The sequence below is a fragment of the Theropithecus gelada genome, chromosome 12, assembly GCF_003255815.1.
Source record: "Theropithecus gelada isolate Dixy chromosome 12, Tgel_1.0, whole genome shotgun sequence".
In the NCBI taxonomy this organism is placed as follows: Eukaryota; Metazoa; Chordata; class Mammalia; order Primates; family Cercopithecidae; genus Theropithecus; species Theropithecus gelada.
In genome coordinates, this window is record NC_037680.1 from 36517973 (window position 1) to 36545482 (window position 27510).

Here is a 27510-nt window from a genome sequence, read left to right on the forward strand (position 1 = left end):
GTCCAGGTTCTGTGGGGCCTAAAGATTATACCATTTGGGAGGCGTTCTTTAAGAAAAGAAACACAGGCCAGGTGTGGTGGCTTACACCTGTAATCCCAGCACTTTGGGAGGCTGAAGCGGATGGATCATTTGAGGTCAGGAATTCGAGACCAGCCTGGTCAACATGGTGAATCCCCGTCTCTACAAAAAACACAAAAATTAGTCAGGCATTGTGGCACATGCCTATAGTCCCAGCTACTTGGGAGGCTGAGGCAGGAGAATCACTTGAACCCAGGGGGAGAAGTTGAAGTGAGCCAAGATTGCACCACTGCACTCCAGCCTGAGCAACAGAGCGAGACTCTCTCTCAAAAAATAAAAAAAAGAAAGAAAGAAAAAAGAAAGAAATGCAAAACTGGAAATAAACCATGCGTGAAAGTGTATATTTATTTCAAGTGAGGGGGAAAAACCCATGACAACAAATTACTGAAAGCTTGAAAATTCCAGTCTCTTTGTTTCTTAACATCACCTCAGGCAGTTCACCAGAAATGCTTTCTAAAAGACACTTCCCCATGGTAATCTGGCTTCCATCCCACCTGGAGTCACCCACAGCTCCCAGATACTTCCAGGCACCTGTGCACACTGGAGCCTGGGTTGAAGCTCTCTCAGTTTCCTGTAAAGCCTCCTTTGATTTCACTTGGGACACGTGTTTATTCTTGCTCGTTTTAGTGAGCACTTACCAAGTGCCAGGTATCATTTAATATTATATTAGGGTGGCCCTATTTTGTTCTCACAAGGCCCCAATAAAATGGGGACTATTCTACTTTCATTTACCAGATAAGGAAACTGAGGCATGGAAAAGCTACACAACTTTCCCAAGATCACCTCACTGCTCAGAAAACAGGGCCCTGGAGACAGGCCACTACCCTCCCACCTGAGTTCAGAATCACCCTGCAAACCACCTCCTGATAGATAAGAGATGTACAAAGAATCATCAAAAAGATGCCAACAAGAAGTGAAATTCCAGAAGGAACTTGAAAAATATGTTTGCCTTTCTATCTCAGGACTATGGTTCTAGCTCTAGCTCTGTGTCTAGTGATTTCCTTTTGGGTTTGTTTGTTGCTTATCCTGTGGATCTCTGGCCACCAAAAATGAGACAAAGATGTGGTCCTGGATCGCACCATCTTTCTCTGCTTTGAAGTCAGTACAAATCACTTAAAAACAAAATGAAACAAAACATGTTGCCTGGCCGTTCAGGGGAAGCTGGGCCTGCTGGTCAGGAGCCAGGCCTGGCATTGAGTCCAGGAGAGTGCGGCTGTGGGCATTTCCTGTGGCCGGGAGATGACTCGGGATGAACTCCGGCCCCTGAGCCACGGGCACCCCCCCGCACTTCACAGTTACCACCCACACCCCACCCTACCCCACTCCCCGTAGCTGGCAGTGAGCCTGGCAGTCACACTGCCAGCTACAGGGAGCCTGTCCTGTGAGTTAGGCCTGCTCCGGAGGCCCACACAGTCAGGGTTCAGAAATTAGATTGAAGTCTAAAAGAATTGAACTCTTTCTGTCTTTTAGTTTGTGGAATAAATCCAAAGACGTTATTTTCCAGAAAAATACCATCGGACGTGAATTTATTCTGACTTGACTCTGAGAACTAGACTCGTTAGGCCCCTTTTACCTATCTGTGAAGCAAATAGCAAGATGTCGCGTGAACAAACACTGATTGCCAAGTGGTTCACTCACTCACAGCTTGCAGAGCTGCTGAGCCTTCTTTTTTCATTTACTCATTTATTGCTTCAGCAGCTGCCTGTGGAGACCCCACGATGGACCAGGCACTGTTCTGACAGCACAGTGTTGATTAAAACCGACAGGGTCTCTGCCTCATGGAGCTTACATTCCAGTTGGAGAGACAGACAAGAAACCCACGAACAAATAAAGATGTCAGATGGTAACAAATGTTGAGAAAAATAGAGGATGGGAAGAGGTCAGAGAGTGGCCGAGGTGGGGTGGCCAGCAAACCCTCTCTGCTGAGGTGGTTAGGCACAGCCTTGGGGAAAGCAGGGAGGGCGTCGCAGGGCTCTCTGCAGGACAAATAGTCCTGCCCGTGGGAAGAGCAAGTGTAAGGTCCTGGGATGGGAGGGTTTGTGGACAAGCAAGGTGGCGAGTGAGGCTGGAGCAGAGCGAGCACGTGAACTCAAGGAGGCCAGAGGAGAGGGGCCAGACAGGCAAAGGGAAGAGGGCAGCTCATGAGGGAGGGGCCGGAGGGGGCAATGGTCAGGGCTCCAGATCTGTATTCTAAGTGAGAAGGGAAGCGTTTATGGAGTTTTAGTTGGACATGATGTAGCTTATAAGGTGGCAAGGATGCGCAGACTAATAAGACGATAAGGTTGGAAGCCGGGGGGCCTTATTGGAGGCTGTTTCAGCAGAGATTATGACAGTTTGGGCTATGGTGGGAGTAAGGGAGGTAGTGAGAAGTGTTTGGATTCTAGATATATTTCCAAGATAGACAGCGGATTCTTGATATATTTCCAAGATAGACAGCATTTACAAACAGATTCCTTATAGGGAGGGAGAGAAATCAAGGGATCAACAATGACTCTAGCAGTTCTTGAGGCCCTGAATCAACAACCCCACCATCACCACCAGGCTTCTCCCGCTGTTTCAGAGAGAGAATACCATCTGCTCATCAGCAGAGTCATCGTGAGCTCTAATCTGCTCTAACAACCTGGAGGGTCATGAGGAGCCATAACTCTGCAAAAAGCATTCCCTGGTAGAACCAGAAAGATCTGAACTATGCAGCCCAGTGCTGTATGGAGACTGTTTGTATGCTGTGTTAACATTCCTTCAGTCCAGTGGAGGTCTGATTAGCCAGCATCTTCTGTTCTGGAATTCCCCATGACTTTCTGGTTGCAAAAGAAAACCTGGAAAATCCCTGTGGTCCTTAAAAACTCCTTGGAAAGTGGAAGGGCTTCAAATTTCTTTTGACCTTAAAGATGCAATTTATTCAGCTGCAACAATAGGGAAAATTCTAATCCTTTAAAAAGCTGGGAGAAATGGTGGCCAATAATTATTTTTTTTTTATTGTTGCTTTTTTAGACAGGGCCTCACTCTATTACTGGGCTAGAGTGCAGTGGCATAATCCTAGCTCACTACAGCCTTAAACTTTGGGGCTCAAGTGATCCTCCCACCTCAGTCTCCCAGGTAACTGGGCATGTGCCACCATGCCCAACTAATTTAAAAAAATGTTTTATGAAGATGGAGGTCTCACTTTGTTGCCCAGGCTGGCCTAAAACTCTAGACCTCAGGTGATCCTCTCGCCTCAGCCAGTGATCATGTTTGAGGCGCATCCTTGGGCGGGTCCATGGAGGATTTATTACTTTTAACTGCCATTTTATGCAATTTTCTGATTGTTTCAGATGCATACTCAGTGAACCCTGTCAGTAAGTTTTCAGGGAATCAAATAGAGTAAAGGATTGGGTATGATATGAACACCTTAATCGTTAAAAAGGCTAAATAATAAATTATTCTAACAAGCTAATCAAAATGTCATTAACCTGGTGATGTCTCAAGACCTGGAAGCGGAGAAAGAAGAAAAGCCTTTAAAGCAAATTCAGCTGGCCTCTAATTAAAGACTGTGCGTCAGGTTTTTACACCACAACAGACGTAACGAATCTATATATTTTTGGGCATAATTACTTCCAGACAAAAAGCGGCTCCAGTGAGCAGTCAGATGTGAGGCTTGTTTGGGGAAGTATGAAAATCACCTGCCTGGGCTGCAATCTCTGCTGCCTCCTGACTACTGTGGGTGGATCCTTGCTGCTCCTAAGCCCAGCGCCCTTTCCTGGCACCCCCTAGCGGTTGAGGGTGTAACAACCGAGGCGTGATGCAGCGAGAGGCTCAACAGTAGATTCAATATTTATTAAAGGAAGGAAATGGAATCTTTTTTTTTTTTATCAAGGAGTTCGATGTTTCAAAGTTTCAATCAAAACACAAATAATGAAAGTTTTTAAATAAAAGACAATTGCTGTTAGTGGCAAATATTGGGGGAGGGGCAAACATTCCTTATGCATTGATGAAATTAAGTTATCTTAAGTAAGGCTCAGCAGCACAGAAAAGGCAGTTGTCAGCCCTGGTCTCAGTCCAGACCTTGGTGGATTATTGGACATTTGTTGCATGGTATTGGTCTTGAAATTGTTTAGGCCCTAAACTTTAGGCAACCAAAGATTAGGAAGACAGGATTTAAATGTTAACCAACAGAAGAATTTATTTTTATGAATGTTGCTGGAGGAGGAGCACAGCTTCCTAAAATGTGATCTGAAGAGAGCTGTTAATCCTTGCCCTGATAATGAAATGCTCCTGCAGTTTATTTCATATAGACTATTAAATCTTCCATCAGAAACTCACAATGCGCATTAACCTGTTAAACACGTTAAGAAGCCCCACAGGGAAGAAAATTGCTTACTTTTGTTGAACAATTAAACAAAAAACTATTTTCATTATCCTATGATAATATAGTACTCAGATTTCTTAGGAAAATCCGGGTGTGAATTCATTTGTTTACTGCTGCCTTTTGTGTGCATTCTCCAATTCAAAGATCTTTCCAGATGGGTTTTCCAGGAGATGATTCTTTTTATCAGGAAAGCCCAGAGAGGAGGTCTGTTCTGATAATAGTTCAGATAAGGCACTTGCAGTAGTGATGGCTCATTACAAATTTCTGGACTCAGACCCAGCCCAATAACCTAGTATAGTTAACCTAGTGACTATAGCCCAGATACTACAGTTTTATTACTGAATGATCTAGACTGGTTTTCTTTGTGAAATGAATTTCGCGCAGGACTATCTATTGTTTTCCTATATTTTCCTCTAGGCAGAGGATCCCAATTGCTGCTTGCATCTGCCCTTGGTCTCTTTCTTTTTGGTACAGTAGCCTGTCCTCAAGCTGTCATCTGCCTGTCTGTCCATCTACCCATCTTACTTGCCAAAGGTCCAGAAGAGTAGCTCCCTTAAGGAAACGGCATTCTCTTCCTAGGTAGGAAGCATCTCTTCAGGTGAGAAAGTGTGCAGCATTTTGTTCTAAACTTGGATTGTCTGCTGCTTTCTCATGATGCAGGCATCAGGCAAGATGGGAACAATCTGAATGAGTTTGGCTCTCTTTTGCTGACACTGTCATTCTCATGAAAAGCCTACACTTCTTAAAATGACCAGTTTTGTCAAAAGTGTGCTTCTTTCATTGTTGCGGTAATCTGAATGAATATACATATATGTGTGTGTGTGTGTGTGTGTGTGTGTATAGTCATTTGTCCACCTTGTGGGGTCAAAATAGTAAAGAAGTCACTGCAATTCATTCTGCTTGGTTTTCTAAGGAAAAAGTAAAACATGATGTAGGTGCTTTAAAAATGGAATCCAGTAGCAGATAGGAAACAAAAAGGAGATATATTTGCAATTTGTGAGTCTTTTTCTTTTTTCCATTTTTCTCAGATAAACAAAGTAGATCTTGTTCACATGAGTTACATGCAATTACAGTAGTAGTCAGAAATCACAGTTTGAAAAGATCTAAAAACCAGGAATCACTGAGGCATGAAACAAAGTTTAGTTACTACATTGGCTTTACTTAGCTTTGGAATGAGTCAAAATTACAGTTATAGTAAAATTTTCAGACAACCTTACTCTAAATATGTTGCATCATCTCACTTGAAAAAAATTATTTAGCCTGTTTCATGGAACATTACAAGTATGAATTCCTTGTTCCTGATAACAGCCCTAAAACAATAATAGCTAACAATACCTCTTATAATGTGCCAAACACTGTTATAAATCTTTATCACAATGTGAAGCGAGGTATTGATATTTTTCCCATTTAAATAATAATATGTAATTTAATATTTTAGAAGAGTTTTAGATTAGTACAATTCCTATATATCCCATAGCCAGTCTTCCCTATTATTAATGTCTTATGTTAGTATGGTACATTTGTTACAATTTTTTTTTTTTTTTTTTTGAGACAGAGTCTCACTCTGTCACCCAGGCTGGAGTGCAGCAGTGTCATCTTGGCTCATTGCAACCTCCACCTCCTGGGTTCAAGCGATTCTCCTGCCTCAGCCTCCCAAGTAGCTGGGATTACAGGCATGTGCCACCACACCTGGCTAATTTTTGTATTTTTAGTAGAGACGGAGTTTCACTATGTTGGCCAGGCTGGTCTCGAACTTCTGACCTCAGGTGATCTGCCTGCTTCAGCCTCCCAGAGTGCTGGGATTACAGGTGAGAATCACCGCACCTACCCCATTTGTTACAATTAATAAACCAATATTAGTACATTATTATTATCTAAAGTCCATACTTTTTTTCAGACTTCCTTAGTTTTCACCAAATATCTTTCCTGTTCAAGGCTCCTCTTGAATTCTCCCCATTTTACAGAAGAAAAGGAAAATGACTCAGGTTAAATAACTTACTCACAGTCTGATAGGCACTAAGCAGAAAAACTGGCCTCAAATCCAGGCAGTCTGATTGTAGGCAGGTGGTTAACCTTAATACTAAACTATTGTTATGTTAATAGTGTTATTCGACTTGAATGACTTATTTGTCCAGGCAGCAGAGCAGCAGTGTGGTGTGCACACCTGATCCAGGGGGCTCCGCTGGTAGTCAGGGACTGGCCAGAGTCACATGGGTAGTTTTCATTACTAGAACTAGAACAACAGCTCCCTGATTCTCAGAGCCTTGGGTGGCCTAAAACAACAGAAATCAGTTTTCTGACACACAGTTCAGGGAACCAGAAACCTGAAAGCAAGCTGTCTGGAGGCTCTGAGGGAGAAGGGGTTCCCTACCCCTCCCTAGCTTCCAGGGGCTGCTGGCACTTCTTGGCATCCCTTGACTCGTAGATGCATCATTTGGATGCCTCATCTTCACGTCTTCTCCTCTGCCTTTCTCCTTCTCTGTGTCTTTTCCTCTTCTTATAAGGACACTTGTCTTTGGATTTAGGACCTACCCAAAAAATCTGGGATTATCTCATCTCAAGATCCTTTACTTAACTACATCTACAAAGACCCTTCTTCAAATAAGATCCCATCCACAGGTTCTGGGAAGGTGAACCTATATTTTGGATGCAATCATCATTCAATCCACTACAGGGGCTAGAAATGCTCAGAGGGTTGTTGCGAGGATAAAATGAAATAGAATTACATGTGGTACTTGCAACAGTAGGCATGTTTTTAAAAATGACAGCCATTTTTATGATTACTCTTTTCTACAATATGAGTCCTCCTGATACAAAAGTGTCCAAAATGTAATAAATTCGTTCATCATCCACGCCCAGTTTATATGACTATTATTCATCTTAATAATTGCTTTATATTACAGTCTTTGTTGTTTCTAAGTTTCTAACACTTGGTCCTGCCAGGAACTTCACAAGGCTGTGTGAACTCAGCCTCTTTTTCTCCTTTTCTTGGTGGCCTAGGTGGGGATGGGCTGGGGGGCACCTTCGGTCCACGCTTTCAGCTAACAACACTTGTCAGAAACACACACTGACAAATGATCTTCTCATGAAGCCAGGGTCCTGATGAGTGAATCCCTTGTCTGTTGCGGATGTGGATAGACTTGCCACAGAAAAGCAGCTGGGCAGCCTCAGCTGTTGCTCAGCCCTCTGGTCACCCTCTGTGGTTGCTGGGTGCTGCATGCTCCTTTTCTGCTCCAGATCTTTATCGAAGGGACAGAATTCCATCTTGGGGCTGAGCATGGACCCCCACCCACCCCATGGCGCATTACTGCTCCATCCCTTGCCTGTGCTGTGTTCTGCGGTCACTCCTGGCAGTACAGGACTCTGAGCTGGCTTCGGTGAATTCCTTCTGCATTAGTCACAGAGTGTCCAAATGTTAGGGCAGGAAGGGTGAGCCAAGTCCAACCCACTCATTGTCTCTCCATTCCCTTCTTCATGCCGTTGTTGAGTAGATGCACTGAGCATCCACTTTAGTAAGGCATGATGCTGGGAGCCAGGTATGGTGGCCAGCAAGCACCACAGGCAAGCAGTGGGGCACCCCACGCCCCCTGAGGAGCTGTCCATGTGGTCTCCAGTTAGTGTTGATGGTTTATGTGTTACCTAGAAAAAAACCTTTAATACACCCATTTTAAACCTGGGTTTATCTACTGATAGAACTTGAAGAGTCTTTGATTTTGGAAAGGGGAAAAAATTGCATCTTCATTTGCAGTAAGCCCAGAGTGAAATTAAACATTTTCTTCCATTACAAATGTAGACACCAAACCACTGTAATATTAGCAGTACTGGAACTCTCACCAACAGGAATTACACATATTTTTCACATCACTTTACAGTTGTTGCAGATATCTCAAAATGTTGTCAATGCTTAGCACTGTGTCAGAATCACAGTGTTCATTAGCTCTGCCAGTGACCTTGTTTTTCAAGTGTTAATAAAGAGGTATATGTATTCCTATAATATAAATTTGTTTCTCAATAATTTGATAACCATATTTTGGTCTAACTGACTTTATTTCTAATTGTATGTAGTTTATTTTAGGAATTTTAAAACATTATTTTTTCTGAAAAGGGGTTCTTAGCCTGCATTAGACTGCCAGAAAAGCATATGGCACACAGAACAAGTTCCAAACCCTTAAGTAAGGAAAGGACACTAGTCATGTAAGCCAAAGACCCTATTTTTAGACCCTCCAAATCCTGCTGAAAAACTCTTCCTCCTTTTATCTCTGAAATAATATTGAGACATATGCTACACAGTTTCAGGTCACATAACTGTTCCTGGATCACCCAACAAAATGTACAGGTTTTCCCTGTGGAAAGTAAAACAAACATAACCTGGGTTTCCAGAGTAGGGTATAGTATTTGGGAATTACTTGATCAACTTTTACTTCCCTTGACATTGGTTAGGCTGATACTTCCAGATTTTTCTTAACTACAAAGTTAAGATAGACCCTGGATTTTGACAGAGTACAGAAATGAGTCCTATCAATGACTGGAAGGTTGAAAATCAAGACATTGTAAAGAAGGGTTAAAAAAATTTTTATGCACATAATTAATGCATTGATTTATGTATTTATCTTAAATTCAACTTTTGTTCAGCCCATACTTTTTTACTTTTATTATAGATATAACACCTTGACCTCTAGATTCAGACCCAGCCCTTGATCTAGTAACTGTAGCCCAGATACTACAGTTTTAGTACTGAATGACCTGTGGTGAGCCACATTTGCAGCTCCATGTGCCAGTCAGTGAATCAACATCTTAAATATAAGCTATTGTATAGAGTCCTATCTGGGTGGCCCACACTTCCATTTGGTGAGCAGTGCCATCTTTGTTCAGGCAATAAATTGAATATTGTGTTAAATTAAATGAATTTGGTTGATGTGATTATTTCAAGTAATTGGATGGGAAAGATAAAGGTGTGGATACTATTTGCAAGAAGAGATGTCATGACCTTGGAAGTCATTGGGTTGAAAGCAGTGCACACTTTGCCTCATGGATGCCCGCTGAATGAAAGAGAAAGGTACAATTTTAAAAACCTAGAGAAACACACCCCTGAAGCCCAAGTAAAGGGTGGGTTGGAATTAGGGGTGTAAAAGCCTTTAACTCTCTAGGAACAGACTCTTTATTCCCTTATTCTATGTTCCCTTAGAGCAAACTTTTATATCCTTAACTTCCACACATGCTTCAGAAAAACAGCCTGTCTGCTTTTGACAAGCAATTTAAAAAATTCACATCTCACTCTTCCAACCTCCACCTCCCCAAATGGTAGTCATAATTTTTGTACCAAAAAAATTATTTCCATCACCCCCTAAAACCTGCCCAGCTCCATGCCAAGCTTATTAGCTCATAGGTAGGTGAGGAGTTAGTCTTCAATCCACTTTAAGTAACCTTTAAGTGGTCTATCATCTCCCAGCCCTTTCCCTCCACTCACATGTTATGCAACAGGCCAAAACACTCTTTCTATAGGTCAACTATCTTTGGTGAGTTTCTGTAACCTACAGAACAAAATCCAAATACTTTAACCTGACATTCAAAGCCTTCCATAAATTTTCCCCAATCTGTTGTAACTAACCGTGCATGACTCTCCTGTGAAAGCTACACCTCCCGACAAATAAATTCTTTTCCCATTTCCCAAACAGCCCATTTTTACCAGCATGGAAATACCTGCCCCCACCCACCACATCTGGTTAGATTATACTTATCCTTAGCATCCTTAACTGCCAAGTTCATGTCTAATATCTCTTCAAGTATCTTTGTCCTATATGAATTTCCAGAGTACTGAATATGTTATTCAGTTGGGATTTTTTATGAGCTACGTTGAAGCTGTGACATATGTTCTTTAACTAAATTGTATTTTAATTTCTGGGTTTTTTTGCTTGTTTGTTTCTCGAGACAGGCTCTTGCTGTGTTGCCCAGGCTGGAGTGCAGTGGTATGATCATGGTTCAGCACAGCCTCAATCTCCCAAGCTGAAGTGATTTTCCCAACTTAGCCTCCCAAGTAGCTGGTACTACAGGTACGTGCCACCATGGCCAGCTACTTAAAAAAACATTGGTAGAGATGGGGTCTCTCCACGTTGACCAGCCTTGTCTTGAACTCTTGGGCCTAAATGGTCTGCCCACCTCAGCCTCCCAAAGTGCTGAGATTACAGGTGTGAGGTACCATGCCCAGCCCTATTTTAATTTCTTTGAATTGAGAACTAACACAATTCCAAACACACAGTAGATATTCAATAAACCCTGGCTTTGTCGTTTATTGATTATTGGATCTTGGGCCTGTTACTCGCTTTATCTAACCCTTAGCCTTCTTATTGATAAAATGATAATAATTGCCACCTTGCAAGGTTGTTGTTATAAATGAGATAATATAAGTCAAAGGTCTTGTATAAAATATTACAAGAGGCATCTCTACCCCAAAGTAACATATCATCTAGTTGGAGAAATTGATACAAATTAAAAGAGGCAAATTGGTGCAGGGGAAGAATACTAACAGGGAGCAGGAAGACCTAAGCCTCATCTCAACTTAGCCTCTCAACAAACGAGTGACTCTCCTCCTCCTTCTTCTTCTAGGTCTTACTTTCCTCACATCAAATCGGAGGGAGGCGGTGAGTGAGGAATAGAGAATCCCAAGATCTTTTTCTACACAATGATTCTAGAAACAGAAAATAAAAACAAGAGTAGAGATATGTAATTCTGAATTTTGAGGAGTATAAAGAGAAGGCAGTTATTCCAGGAAATTTTTTGGAAGATATGATTTAAGACAACTCTTCAAGAAATTGAAGAACACAAACTGGTTGGAAAACAGAGAGTCGGGTGGTGGGGGGAACAAAAGAAGCACAGACAAAGGAAGATTAACATCCTGGGCAAAATCTTGGAGCAGCTGTCAAAAAAAAACCTGTCAGACCCCTGGTTAGATATGGGGAGTTGGGGCCAAGATGCAGTGGAACAGGAAAGGGAGGACCAGTTGATGTAAACCTCAAGCCCTAGGCCTTAGAATTTAGATGTGAACTGATTGGCAATAGGGAGCTGCTGAAGGTTCTGAACGAGGGAGTAACAGGGTGATAATAGCATTTATATAATAGTCGCTAATGCATTTGGGGAAGTATATTGTGGCAGCTACTCTGCTATCTATATAAAATGGAGATGCTAGAGGCAGGGAGACCCAAAAGGATCTGTGGAAACTCTTCGGTAGGATCCAGATTTGATTAGCTTCTTCACACCCTGGGATCCAGGAGGGAGGTAATGGTATCCTTGACTAGGATAATGTACTACTGGGCTGGAAACAGGTACCGGTCCATGGCCTGTTAGCAACCAAGCTGTAGAGCAGGAAGTGAGCGTCGGGCAAGCTAGTGAAGCTAAGCTGCGCCTCCTGTCAGATCAGTGACGGCATTAGATTCTCATAGGAGCGTAAAGCCTATTGTGAACTGTGCATGTGAGGGATCTAGGTTGCACTCTCTTTATGAGAAATGTAATATGCTTGAATCATCTCAAAACCATCCCCACCCTGCAGCCCCCAGTCCATGAAAAATTGCATTCCGTGAAACTTGTCCCTGGTGCCAAAAAGTTTGGGGACTGCTGGTGTAGTCGATTGTTTTATTGATGAAAATATTCATTTACACTGATGCATGCTGGGCTTAATACCTAGGTGATGGGTTGATAAGTGCAGCAAACCACTATGGCGCACTTTTACCTAGGTAACAAACCTACACATTCTATACATGTATCCTGGAAGTTAAAATAAAATAAATATTCATTGAATCTCTCTAGGAGATTATTATGCATTCATGCTCCCTGATTTGAGGCTTGGCCATGTGACTTGCAGTGCCCCTATTATAAAGAGTATTGTGCCTATCATCCTCTTGAACTCAGAAGTCACGTAGCTTTCTTTAGCTGATAAGATATGAGTGGATGTGATACATGCTACTTCCAAGCAGAAGCTTGAAGAGCCACTTCAAGGTCTCACCATCTTCTCTTTTTCTTCTGCCATGAACCTGGTAATGTTACTGATAGGAGCTGCTCCTTCAGCTTAGGTACTGAAGTGAAAGGGTGTGGGGTAGAGCTGCAGCTGACCCGCAGCTAACACATATTTGTAAGACATAAACCCTGGCATCGTAACCCACTGAGATTTTGGAATTGTCACTGCAGCTTATTTTAGCCTTAGCTGATGGATGTGGATGATGACTGTAAAAAAAGACGCCGTTAAAAAGAAAAAAAAGAGAGAAGAAAGTCGCTAATGCAATGAGGAAGAGCTGAGCAGCATCTCTTGGGTTCAAGGCATTAGAACATTACCTCCTCAGTGATGAGGGTCCTATTAAAGGTTTGGAGGTGGGTGGGAAACAAAGGGATCATGAATCCTGTTGTTGACAGCCTGAGGTAGAGCTGATATTAGGACGTCCAAAGGGAGAGACCTTGGAGGTCAGGCCTCCCCTGACTTCCTTCCCACTCCTCACTTCTCTCATTTGATCCTGGTATGAGGAGGAGGGGGAAAGAGCCAATGGAAAGTACCGTCTCTGGGCTTCCAAATGGGATTGCTTAGCATATGAAATGTCAGTCCTAGAGAGGGTATTAATGACTCTGGGCAAGGGGTGAAGTATGTGTGAGCTAGAGAAGGGCACAGGAATGGAGAGGGAGGGGCATCACTGAGATCAAAGTTGCATGACTCATTTACAGACTTACTACTATTTGATATCACATTTGCCCTTTATATTACACCTAGAATCTCATATTCTCAATGAAACTTCCAGAACTGAAATCCAGAAATTAGTCTCTACTCACAACTTATCACAGAGCCTGTCTTATCTTCCATCTAATTGCTAAGCCCATTTATCTATCGAAATAATACTGATGATAATAATAATAGTTATTTGGCATCTACTATGGTACTATGTACCTGGTGCTGTGCTAAGCATTTTCTATACATTTAATCCCAACTGAGAATGGGTCATTTGTTCAGTTAATGTCTCTGAGCTCAAGGCCCAGCCCTCCATACTCCGCTTTGTGAAGCGGAAGCTGAGACTCTGCAAGTCACACTGATGCCTTGCTGCCAGCTGCTTCATGTCAGGCTCTGCAAACAGGGACAGCAGAGGACTGTGAGTCTTGGGGAGGGAGAAGGACCTGCTCCTTCTTGTCTGCTTCCTGTTTTAGCAATGTCTCCCCAGCAATGCCTCCTCGCCCTGGCAGTGGGTTCATTCCAGTAGCAATAGTGGAATCTAGTTTGCTGGTTTTTCAACCGTCACAGAGCCAGTCTCATCATGCCCACTCAACAACTCTGTACCAGCCCAGCAAGGCGAGTCCTCAGAGGTCTGGGTGTCGGCCCTGCAGGAAGCCTCCTCTAGGTTTCTCAGTTTTAGTAATTCCAGCTTCCTTGCCTTTGTTCTCCAGTCCTCAGGGTGGCAGCTACTTCCTGCAGTTCCCACCTCAGTAATATCCCAGATTCAGCGTTTTACCCTTCCAGTTGCCTAGTTAACAGTTGCCTAGTTAACAACTTTCTACCCACTCAGTGATTCTTTATGTTTAATTCTTTCTGTTGAAAGAATGTGTTGTTCTCTCTCCTGCTGCGACCCTTGACTGGTGCTCTGAGGTAAATGTTACTCTTTCCCTTGTATAAATAATGTCGCCAATGCTTAGTATTATGCCCACTGTCATACTGCTAATAAGTGATTCCAGTCAGAAATCAGATCTTTCTTTTAACTCCAGAGCCCTGGTCGTAACTGCTCCCGTCCCTGCTTCCTTTGGGGTCTCACGATCTTGCTCACTTTGTGTCTGGTGTCTGCCATCACTGGGCGACCGCTTTGGAGCAGGCCCTGCTCTTTCCCCCACCCTCTGAGTGCAGGGTGGAAGGCCCAGGGGGTGCGTGGTGTAGATGACATCACTGCAGCCCTGTCGGGACCAGAGAGATGGCTGGCTGCTGCTGGTGCCCACATCCACGGTGTTGTGAGTTTAGGACTTGGCACCCCAGGACCCCCTTTGCAGCCCTTGACAGAGAGCGCTCTCTCTCTCCTCAGCTTGCCCTGGCAGCTTCGGAAGCAATGTGGGGCACCAGCGTGTGTACAGCTAGCAGCCCGGGAGGGAACCAGGCTGGCCAGAGTGGACAAGCAGCGGGGCCCGCTGGGAACTGCCCAGTGTTTGGCTTCTCTGTTCAGGGAGGAAGCACACACTTTAAATCTTAGTCCTCTGAATAAAGCCATCCCAGTTTAACGTGGTTTTGCTTAGCCCCAAGCTGGAGTGTTCCTCTTCGAACAAAATAAACAGAATAATGCAAACATTCCCTCCCCTCGGCCACCAGTTTCCAGGCCTGAGAGTCTCCTGCAGGTCTGATGTGGTGGCCTGTGCTGTGGGTGAGGCTGCCCTGGTGGAATGTGGGTGAAGGGTGAGCCTCAGCCCGGCTCCCTCCCAGGCTTCCAGGCGGCATGACCTAACCCTTCCCTGCACACACCTCAGAAGAGCCTGGTGGAGGAAAAAGTCAGGCTCAGTTAGCACCAGGCCTAACCTGGCCCGCCCTCACCTCATGGTCCTCCTGTCTACTCCTCCTGGCCCTGGGCCAGGGATGATCCAGCTGACACCTGGAAGGTGGTTGAGGGTGGCCTGGAAGGCAGGCAGGACCCTCATGACACTCACAGTGCCCTTGTGCCTGACTTCACAGATGTAGAGAGAGAGGCTGGAGAATCAGTTATCTGAAAACAACTCAGAATTCTGGGAAGGACTGGATTGTCCACCGTGCTCCTGATGTTCATAAACTTTATTAATTGAACAAGTCAAAGTGAACTGACTGCTTACAGTGTGCCACTGGCAGGAAGGTGCCAGCTCAATTCAGATGTCTTGCATAGCAGGGCACTTGGGGAAACAATTTGTATTGCCAACATTCGACATTGTAGATTTGTCCACCTATTACGATAGTTTCCTAGAAGACGAAGGTAAAGTGTCTTGAGGAAGGAGTGCCTTTGTCTAATTTGCATAAAGGCACCAAATAGGCACTAATAGTCTACTAGGACCATCCCCCTTCCTCACGCACATACCCTTGCTGTTGATTTCTGTGTACCTGTTGGTATTTGTACATAATAAATACATACATAAAAGTTCTTGTTCCCTTCTGGAGAGGGGAATTGGGGAAGAAGCTGCTGAGGAGAAAAGTAGGGAAGATGGAAGGGCTGGCATGCCTCCCACTCTCTAGCCCAGTGGTCATGGGGCCGATGGCCAAAGCAGATTAAAAAACTCGTCATTGAGTCTCAGTAGTGAATTGCCTCGGGGCCCAGGGGCAGGTTGCTGGCAAAGGGGCCCTTCTTTCCTCTTCCCAGCATCCAGTACTTTTGCAGCACCGGAGAACTGCAGGCCTTGGGGACAGGCAGGGACTGCACCCTTGGCAGGAACCCTCACTACCCAAGGATGGGCAGTTGCAGGGAGGTTCTCCATAGCTTATGAGTGAGAAACATGGAGCCGTGGGAACTCAGAATGAAAGATGCTAACTGGAGATTGTGGTAATTCCCTGTTTTTCTGTGGGCATATCTGCGAGCCTCACAGACACTGGAGATAGCCACCTAGCAAGAACTGGGGGCGTGTGGGGGAAGCTGGGATCCTGCTGCTTTACATTCAGCAAATATTTAGGGAGTGTTGGGGAAGGTGGAGCTTGTTCTGTCATCTAGTGTGGTCAGGGTGGGCCTTTCATAGGAAGTGACTCTGACAGAGTAGCCCAACATAGGGCGTGGGCGCATTTCAGGAGGAGGAACCAGCTGGTTGCACATCAGACTGTTCTGTGTGTCAAGAACTGCAGGCCATCCAGTGAGGCTGGGGCAGTGACTATGGGGTAGGGATGCAGAGGAGGCCAGAGAAATAGTGGGAAACCAGAACCTTGAAGGTCCTAGACAGCACTGAGGTTTTCCTCTCGAGATGAGAGGGTTTTGAGCAGGGGAGTAACATGGTTTGATGTGTGCAGATAAAGGCTTTTAAATCAGCAGCCATTACAGGTTTGTTCACAGCAGTCTTTCATAGTGGTACTATTATTATCCCCATCATAAAAGCAGGAAAGCTTTGCTTAAAGGATTTAAGAAATTTACCCAAGGTTAGCCAGAGTGTAATGGAAGTTGGGATTTGAACCCAACCAGAATGAGCCCTGCTTTTAATCACCGATGGATGCTGCCTCTCCATGGCTGAAAAAACTCATCATGCTGCAAGAACCTTTTCCTTTAAGTCTAGTGCTAGGTGTGACAGCACCCTCCACACATGCCAAGACCTTTCTGACTTCCCAGGGATTGACTTCACTCTGCAATCGTCCTTCTTAGTGATTGGAGCACCCAACTGTTGGTGTTCTCTCAGGCATGCAAATACCTTTGGGTTAAGGATCTTATTTCAATCTACAGGGAAATCCTCCTAGGATTCAGAGACCTAGTCCCATTAAGGCCTATACATCTATTTAATTAAAAACAAGTTCAAATCTTGAGGTTTGGGAAATTGCCTGCCTAGTAATGCAAATCTATAAATTCCACTTCCTGCTGCTTCCAGGTTGACTGTAAACACCCTGAAAAATCAGCCTCACTGGAAATGTTTTGACCATTCCACTTCTGGCTCAATAGGCAGTAATAAATAAAAATGAAAGTGGTGAGAGAAAAACTAGATTAAATTAAAACTAGCCCTTCACAGGGCTCAGCTCAGGGAGGGTGGTTAAGGACTTCTGGCTTGTTCCTGTCATGTCTGACGTGTCTCTTTAATTCCTAAACCCGAGTTCTCAGGGTCTGTACAGCCACCTCTTATCTCCCTGATGACTCACCTTCAGCTCTGAAGTTAGCAGGGACAGATGAGTCATCATCATTTCAGAAGCAACAACTGATGCAAAGAATCTCAGTTTTGCTATCAAACTAGGGCAGTTATTACATATTCTCAACCAAAAGCAAGCACTAAGCCCTGGCAGGGGCTACCCGTGGAGTACTCATGGGACAAGGGTGCAGGATATTTGAGACTTGCGGTGTTCTAGGAAATCTAGTTGCATAGGAGCCACATATTCTGTGAATTTGAAGTCAGAGTCTTGGGCAGCCTGAATTCTCTAAAAGGTCTTGCTACCACTTAAGGACTGATAGATTTCCTGAAAGACTCACTGCCTTCCTGGTAATAGCAGCTGTAGTGATACAATAGTAACAATTACAGCACACCCCAAGGTACTGCAATCCCAAAACCATCTGAGTTTGCTTGACAGTCCCTGGTATTCATTTGATGAAGTCAAGCTTTGAGATAAGCACCCTTCCCAGAGCTGGTGGGGATACTGCCTGGATTCTCGTGGACTAGTGCACCCAGCTAGTCTGTTGAGCAGGCCCAGGGAGGGCTGTCTGTGGAAAGGTAAACGAGATGCAGATGTGAGCCCCTCTGCCAACATCTGCCAACCCAGTGAACACTGTCATCATCTTTTATCACAAAGACCCACCCTCCCACTCACCTCCTCCAACACTAACCTAGGGCTCTCTTTTAGGTCTATTCAGAGATTCCTGGGCTACTCCACGATGGCTAATAGCCCATTGCTTGCTCTCAAGTTAGCTTTTAAGTCTTCATCCTGCCCACTGATGAACTTTTATTCCAATTGCTTAGCAATGGCATTCTCAGGGCTCAATGGTCATAGACTCATGCTTTCTGCCATTCTGGTGACACAGCACACAAACACACTTGTGCACACACTTCACAAACCATATATACACATCACACACAGAGGTTTCCAATAAACCAAATGTTGAATCTTTTCCAGAGTGTGAGCAACTAGAACATGCCAAAAGATAGAATTGTTTCATTATCTTCTTATTTTACTTTGATTCAACTCTTATTTCAGTAGAATTGTTTTATTTTTCCAGGGAGGGTTACTGTGAAAGGAACCTGATTCTCGCTGTGTCATTAGGAATGCGTATCTTCCACACCAAGCTCCATGGTTTTGCCTCTAGAGATGAGCTCCTGAGCCAGAAAGAAAGCTCATTTCTTTTTGGAATTTGATTCTTTCAGGCAACAAATGCTGAGTGCCTACTGCGTGCAAGATCCCAGCTAGGTTGTTCAGGATATAAGAATAGATAGACTAAACTCTATGCCTTCTGATAAACAAATCTTAAATTTCTTTGCTGGCAACATGAAAGACAAGTTACAGATGTCTATATTTAACTCCTAAATAGATAACTTCATGGATCCAATCTCAATGAAACCCTTTTGCCACAGATCTTTTGATAACTTGGGGCTCTTTTCTGTGGGAATTTACAGTGTCATTGCAATGAAGGAAACTCTTTTCCATATTCTGTAAACTTTTGCAGAGTGCAGCCCTAGGGCAGCAGTGATTACAGCAAGCTCCTATTCATTAATTATGCCTATCTGAGTGCAGACACTGAGCGGCCAGTGGGCTTGGAGCTGCATTTGGTAGCCTGTGGAGGGCTGGGTTCCACAACAGGGCTATTGTTCTGCTCACTGTTGCCTTTGGCTCCCTTTTGGCATTGATTCCTAATTGCCTCCCAACTGGGTAGGTCTGAACCTGTTTTCCAAACCTCCTTGGCAAGTATGTAACCAAATGTCCCCAGGCCTCACCAGCCTGCGGGAGCCAATTAGGTTCCACTTTCACTGAGAGTTAGCTAGTTACTCGCTCCACCTGTGTGACTCTTGTCCTTCACACCTCCCCTTTCTCAAAGTTTGTCTGCCTCTTTGCGGGGAGTCCACAGAATGTACCAAGTAGGCAGAGAAAAAGTTTGCAGCTCTTGGATGTTCATGGCTTGTCAACCATTTGAAACTGCCCCTCTGTCGGTGTCCTGTCTCTCAATTCCCCCGCTCAGGGCCAAGTCTCTGGCTCAGCCCACCTGGTGCAGGTGGCTGAGCTGCTGGCTGGGGCAGCCTTGAGCTTTCAGGTGCCCAAGCCATGCATAACTCCCTGGGGACCTCAGGGATGTGTTCGGTGGGCTGTGACTGTGGCACAGCTCAAAAGAAAGCACTGTGACATCTCTCATGAAAATCTTTCCTGTGATGCTTCTCTCTTTCAGGGCTTGTCTTCCAGGGTCACGAAACTAGCCCTTGGCCTCTGCCCCACCTGCAAAGCGCCACAGAGTTCCGTGTTCCCTGCATTCCTTCTTGTGCTGTGGTCCTGCCGCATTCCTCGCAGAACTGGGGAAAACACCCTCGCCCCACCCTGTGCAGTTTTTTTATAGTTTGAGTCCCAAAGCTGCTCTGCTTGCACCTGAGGATCTAAAATTTTCTGTGCTGACAGCTCCTCAGTTTCTGGCTCTGACTTTGCTCTCCTTAGGGGCTCACACCCTACAGGGCCTCCCTTCCTCGTCCTGCAACTCCCCCAATTCTCCCTTAGTGCCCATCCACTGTTCATTAAACTCCTCCTTGCTGTTCCAGCTAAAAATCAAGAGGATGCAGATCAACTGTGCAAATAAATACTTGGAGACTGTGGATGGCTTCTAGTCTCAAGTGGCCTTGTTGCAAGAAAAGCACTGAGATTCTAACATGCATATTCCTTTTTCAGGCTTTAGACAGAAAGCAGCTTACAGCTTCTTGACAGCAAGGTCCTTAATTCCCTTCCTTAATTTCCCCACCCTGTTTCCTAAAAGGATAAAATGAGATAATGTGGTGAAAGTTATACCTAAATTGCAAATGGCCATGTCAGTGTTGTGTAAGGTTAAAACCTTGCATGCGTCAATGCTCAAGAGATACCAATACTGAATGACTAGAGGCCATGACATTTATTATTTTTCTAGTAATCCGTTAAAATATTTATTGAGCATCTATTATGTGACAGTTTCTATTCTAGACATGGAAGATACAGGGATGAAAAAGAAAGAGATCCTAATGGGGAAAGATGAATGCTAAATAAACTAGTTAAAAACAATAAATAAGAAAATACCAGACTGTGACAAATACTCTTCAGAGAACTGACTCAGAGTAATGTGATGGAGGGTGACTACACGGTTCTGTTAGAGCAGGAAACCAGGTCAGGCTTCCCTGAGGCAGTGACAAGTCAAGATCAGATTGCAGGAGGAGTCATCCACGCAAGGTCAGCGGAAAGAGGACTCTAGGCAGAAGAGCAGCTTGGGCAAGGAGCGGGGGTGAGCTTGGTGAGCTGTGATGATGGAGTCCAGGAAAGGGGGAGGCTTTGTTTTTCTGCTTTTTACATAATGGGAAGTAGTTAGAGTTTAAAACAGGGGAGTAACATAGTCTGGTTTATGTTCAAAAAAGAGAACTTAGGCTGCTGTGGGAGGAAGGGGTTGAAGTGGCTCAAGAGAGGCCTTGAAGTCCAGGCAGGAGTCTAATCTGGTAGGATGGTGATGGGGCCAAGGTGACCAGATCCAGCTTGGAGAGCATAGACAGATTTGGGGTCTTTGGAGGTAGAGCTGACTGGACTTGTTGATTGATTGGATGTGGAAAGCAAGGAAAGAGGGGGCTCCAAGGTTCCTGGGTGACAACTATGGAAACCAGAAGCCTCTTACTAGATTGGGATGCAGGTGGCCTGCATCAGGGTGGTGACCAAAGTGTTAGGAGATTGGCTTATCCTACAGGAGGGGGAAGGGGCACTAGCACCTCTCTTTTTCTCTCTGACATGTGTGAGTACTGCAGGAAGATTGGAGAGAAGCTGCTAGAGCAATCAGTTGGTTTCAGATACTTAAAAAGCAGCTTTTGAAAGCAAACCATAGCCAGTTCCACAGGCTAGAAAGTCAAATAACTTTAAAATAGCCCAAGGCAGGTATAGTGAATTAAACTGGCCAAAAGTTCTGTTTACTGTCTGAAATATCCATGGCAGCAGTACGGAGAGTTCAGGAGCTAGGCTGAGCTTGGGGATTTCTGATAACAGTCTTCACCTTGGAATTTAATTTGTTTTACTTAAGGGTAAGCCTGAGCACTATTCTCATGAAAACTACCTGCCCAATCTATTCTTTAAGGACCTGAAAACCCAGACCCCAAAGGAATGTTCTGCTTTGCCAACATTTACTGTCCCGGTATTTGCTGACTTCACAAACAGAACTTGATGAAAATATGAAAAGACCTGAGAAAGGGTGAATGTATGAGAGAAAGACCCTCTGGGAGCGCAAGGAATTTACAGATCCCTGAATTTTATCACTGTAGTTACTTTTAAATTAAAGACAATAACTGTTCCTCCCAGGTTCTCATTGACAAATAAGAATGCCGATGTCACTCAAGCGTATGATATGATAATCTTTCCCAGAACTGGGAGTATCCAGAACTAACCAGACATGGGAACTGTGTTTTTTCAATGTCTGAGACTTTCTCCTAATTCCATCTTAGTCACATGTAGTTACTCATTACCTTGAAGGGCATTAAGAGTTTATCCATGGCCACTGTACATTTTGTGCTGCTTTGTTAAATCAGGAAAAAATGCAGACAGCTGAGTCATAGTTTTCAGTTAGTCTTTCAATTTCACCAGGAGCAAAGTTTTTCAATATCTTTATCAATTTTGTTGCTTTTCATATGACTCTGATTACATACTTTGCAGGATAATCCAGCCTTTTGCTTAAGAATATTAATAATGCATAATATAAATGGAGAACTGCATTATCAAAGTACTCTTAAACAGAGGTGAAAACTTGAAATCCAGCAAGATTTAGTGACTCACGTTCATAGTCTATAGAGATGTGACAGAGGAAAGGAGAATAAGAAAATTAAGAACCTTGAAATCATGACAGGGCTTTATTACCCAACTACTCTATATGATTTTCAAAATCTAAAATTTATTTAAATCAACAGATATTACACAACCATTTTATATCCAGCCCTACTATACGGAATAAGTATTCATACATTTTATCAATAAAATATTTTAAGTACTGCTGACATGTAAAACACTGTTGATATAAGGGCCTCATCTTCAAGGAACCTTTATCTAGTTGAGTAGAAAACACAGATGAACTAGTTCAATGGCAGCACAAAGTGAAATGTGAGATGATTTCAAATGAGAGGTATGGCCAATATGTGCTTGAAGGTCAAAGACTGTGTCTTGCCTGAAATAGTCAGGTCCCTGACCTCAGCTAAATGGTCCTTGAAGGACAGGCAAGATGTGGGTGGGAGAGACTAAAGGACAAGTTTCTTCAGGCGGGAGGAATGGCACACACAAAGGTACCACCTGGGAAGGATTCAAGCGTGCACACAGCAAAAGGGACCCACTTGGTGGGAAAGTTTTGTGGGGACATTGTTAAAAAAAATAGACTAACACAAATAGTGTCATTTGCTGGGATAGAAATAACATCCTTTCTGAGACAATAATGCCTTGGCTGACACTGTGTCTATATGCAATTGTGGAGGAGCTTAGTCACAAATAATCTTTCTTATCTATTTGCATGAGTCAGGCTGGAGCTAGAAAAATTGATGAAAAATTAACTCATTAAAGAAGCAGTAACTTGCTCCTCAGGAAGTAGGAAGAGGAATTAAGACGGACTCAAACAGATTGTAGTTATTTGAGCAAAGGAGAAGCAGAGTCACAAAATGGTAATGTATTTACCTGCCAGTCCTATACATTAATTTCCTCCACTGAAGAGGTTTGATTTCAGAGGGATTAACTCTTCTTTGGGGGGATTAAAAAATAATCTCAATAATCAAGAGATTTCTTCAGCTCAGTGGTTCAGTGGATTTAAATCCAGAATGAGAATCCTAGAGATTGTCCAATTCTTAATTTGCCTGGGCCATTAATTTGCCACGTGTGTGATCCTAGATATAATTATAAAGCCGCAGTTTCTTTTCTCTTTTTCACTATTTATTTATTTATTTATTTATTTTTGCAATGCAGTCTTGCTCGGTTGCCCAGGCTGGAGTACAGTGGTGTGATCTCAGCTCACTGCAACCTCCACCTCCCAGGTTCATGCAATTCTCCTACCTCAGCATCTTGAGTAGCTGGGCTTATAGGCTCACGCCACCATGCCTGGCTAATTTTTTTGTATTTTTTTAGTAGAGACAGGGTTTTACCATGTTGGCCAGGCTAGTCTCCAACTCCTGACCTCAAACGATCTGCCTGCCTCGGCCTCCTTAAGTGCTGGGATTATAGGTGTGAGCCACTGCTCCCAGCTCCCAGTTTCTTCATGTTTAAAACACTTACTCAAATGTCTCAGAAAGTGAAGTGTAAGATTGATATTCTCTCTTTCTCCATCTCTCTCTAACTAGGGTGGTGCCATGAATATCAAACACCCTATTTTCAAAGCTGTGATCGGCTCTGCCACTCACTACCTGTTGACTTTGTACAAGATGCTGAATTTCTATAAGGCTCAGTTTCTTCTCCTTTAAAGCCTGGATAATAATACGATTTGATAAAGGTATTATAAAGATGAAGACAGATAACATGTGCAAAGTGCCTAGCACAGAACTTGGCAATTCAAAAAAATAAAGATATTTTTCTTTTTGTTAAACCTATATAATTATTTACAGTTTATAAAGCATTTTAATGAACTTCATGATAACCTCTTAGGGTAGATGCAATTATTACCAGTTTTGGAGATAACAAAACTGAGGCTAAGAAATACCACAGCCATGCTACAGCAGCAGACAGAGTCGGGCAGTCTATCAGGCCTATTTCAATGGCATTTACCCTCTGCTCTAGCTGTCTTTTGTGGTGAGACATGCAAACTAAAATGAAATAAATTATGTATTTGTTACATACAATTCATAGTGAGCACTTAATAAATGTGGTTCGTTTCTGAATCTCATAGGTAGCTAGTGAGGGCTCTAGGCAAAACTAGTACGCTGGTCAACAATTTATTAATTTTCTACCTCCGTGTGTCTGATATGGTAGCAACTACCAACATGTGGCTATAAGCGCCTGAAATGTGGCTAGTTCAAATGGAGATGTGCTGCAAGTATAGAATACTCATTGAACTTTAGAGATTTCATGTAAAAATATATAAAAATCTCACTGATAAATTTTGAAAATCAATTACATAACGAAATGAAAATACTTTGGTATCCTGTTTCTTTTTACTTCCTCATAATGTGGCTACTAGAAAATGTTCAATTGCATATATAGCTCACATTTGTGGCTCGTATTATATTTCTATTGGACAGAGCTACTTTATGTAATCCTTTGCCCTTCTAAAGTTATTCCCTGGTCTCTTGGCCCTCCTCCTTCCTCACCAGGACTCCAAGATCCTCCTACCTGGCGAATAGTGTTCTGCTCACCTGCTTCATGCCAAGATGTTAATATCTCTGTCTGCGGAAAGTCTGCTTTTAGAAAAGGTACCGAAAGTGGAGATTAATACACCTGGGTATGGAAGAGATATTAAGGCAAGGATCGGAATTTCAAATGTCTATAGGAGTCAGGAGGATACTTTAAAGTAGACTAGGTGCAGCCTACAATAGGGAGTGGTGGAGACTGTGGCAAACTGAAGAACGCATGCCTCATTCAAAGGGAAGAGCCACCACCAAACTCCAGCTAACTGTTGCCATATCAGAATTTGGGCCCAATGTGGCCAGATCTTTTGATTTTTTAGGGGCAGCCAGAAATCTGGTTTCTTTTTTGTTTCATTTTGTTTTGCTTTGTTTTGAGACAGAGTCTTGCTCTGTTGCCCAGGCTGGAGGGCAGTGGTTCGATCTCAGCTCACTGCAAGCTCCGCCTTCCAGGTTCACGCCATTCTCCTGCCTCAGCCTCCTGAGTAGCTGGGACTACAGGCACCTGCCACCACACCTGGCTAATTTTTTGTATTTTTAGTAGAGACGGGGTTTCACTGTGTTAGCCAGGATGGTCTCAATCTCCTGACCTCGTGATCCGCCCGCCTCTGCCTCCCAAAGTGCTGGGATTACAGGCGTGAGCCACCGCGCCTGGCCAAGAAATCCAGTTTCTTATACGATGTCTTGTGATTTTCAAAGATTTGTGATGAAATACTTCCAACAAGCATTGTAAAGGGCCTATCAAATCTTCCCAGCAGTTCCATTTGGCCCACTTGGCCTCAGCTTCCTACCAAGGCTCACTTGGTGAGGTGTGTGGTAATCTGGACAAGTAGTGCTTAAGACATTGACTTTGGCTCTTGACAATTGTAGAGCTGCAAGAGTCCTGCTTTGTTATAGATAAAATACTAAGGCCCAGAGCAGACAAATGGCTCACTCTCAATCACACTGTCACTTCCTCAGGCCAAGAATGCCAGACTCGGCCGGGCGCGGTGTCTCACGCCTGTAATCCCAGCACTTTGGGAGGCTGAAGTGGGCGGATCATGAGGTTAAGAGTTCAAGACCAGACTGGCCAACATGGTGAAACCCCGTCTCTACTAAAAATACAAAAATTAGCTGGGTGTGGGGTGCCTGCGCCTATAATCCTGGCTACTCAGGAGGCTGAGGCAGGAGAATCACTTGAACCTGGGGGTGGAGATTGCAGTGAGACAAGATTGCACCATTGCATTCCAGCCTGAGAAGCAGAGCAAGACTCCATCTAAAAAAAAAAAAAAAAGCCAGACTCCTGCTCTCCATGATTTCAAAGTCACTGAGTCCTCAGTCTTTAAAACAACAGTCAGTAGGCAGCTATTGATTTGGCAAAAGAAAAATAACAACAACAACAGTCAATGTCTTCTGTCTGTCCCAAGGTTTGCCTCTGAGAAAGGCCTTTGGTGAGCTGGAACACTCTGCCAGATGGGTAAGTCTTAGAGCAAAAGATGCTGTGTCCACACTGGTCTCTGGCTGGCTAGGAGAATGGTACAAATGGCTAATGTTCTTCATGAATTTCTCTCACACATCATAGAACTTATTCTATAAGGACATACACTAATCATTTATAGAGTGAGCTGAAATCCCTAAATAACCCAGGTGGAGAAAATAACCACACTGGTGAATACTCTCGTCATTTATCAGCAGGTGTACATTCTAGACACCTGAGTCAGGCCCAGAGGGAGAAAGTTTCCTTAATTTGTAGGTGGCATAAGGATATTTCTGTCTGTCATGCTCTTAATGTGTCTGTCCTCTTCCCAATTCTAAAGTGCAAATGGCCTAACCCAGTCAGCAGAAGAAAAATGCAGGTATCAAATTTAGCATTCTCTCAACATGGCATTTGTTCATTCTAGCCTCTCCTTTTGCAAATACATCTTTTAGAGCTCTTAATAATGAAACTACTTACTTACGTTATTGATAATGGTTCCAAAACAAATATCAGACTTTAAGTGATTTCAACCCTTCCTGCGCAAACTCTGGGACTTTCCTAGGTGATGTAAGAGTACTGAGCTTTCTAGGTTATCAGAACATTGCAGAGATAGGCGGAGTTAATTTTTTGATAATTTGTAATATGGCTTCTAGGGTTTTTAAGTCTTAGAAGCAATTTCTTTTCTATGAAGGGTCTTCGAAAGTTCATAGAAAATGCATATTATGAAAAAAACTATGCATGGATTTCAATTTTTTTTTGCACCAAAATAAACTCATATTAACTTGTTACAATATACCTGAAGATAATCTAGTTTAAGGCACTAGGAAGGATAAGACATATACCAGGCAAGGTGATTCACACCTGTAATCCCAGAACTTTGGGAGGCTGAGGCGGGTGGCTCACTTGAGCTCAGGAGTTCAAGACCAGGCTGGGCAACATTGTGAAACCTTATCTCTACAAAACAAGTAAAAATTAGCTGGGCATGGTGGTGTGTGCCTCTAGTCTCAGTTACTCGGGAGGCTGAGGTGGGAGGAACACCTGAGCCTGGGAGGCAGAAGTTGTCAGCCAAGATCACACCACCGCATTCCAGCCTGGGTGACAGAGCAAGGGACTGCCAAAAAAAAAAAAAAAAAAAAAAAAAAAAAAAAAAAAAAAAAAAAAAAAGAAGAAGAAGAAGAAGGATAAGACACAAATTCAAAGACAGCGCATAACAGAGCATCAAGAATTCTGCTAAAATTGAAGCAAGAACGAACATGAAATTTATGGTGAAGCTTGGGTGGAAGAATGGTGAAATCATTGATGATTTATGAAAAGTTTATGGAGACAATGCACCAAAGAAATCAGCAGTTTACAAATGGATAACTCATTTTAGGAAGGGTTGAGATAATGTTAAAGATGAAGCCGGTGGTAGCAGACCATCCACATCAATTTGTGAGGAAAAAAATCTTGTTCATGCCCTAATTGAAGAGGACCAATGATCAATAGCACA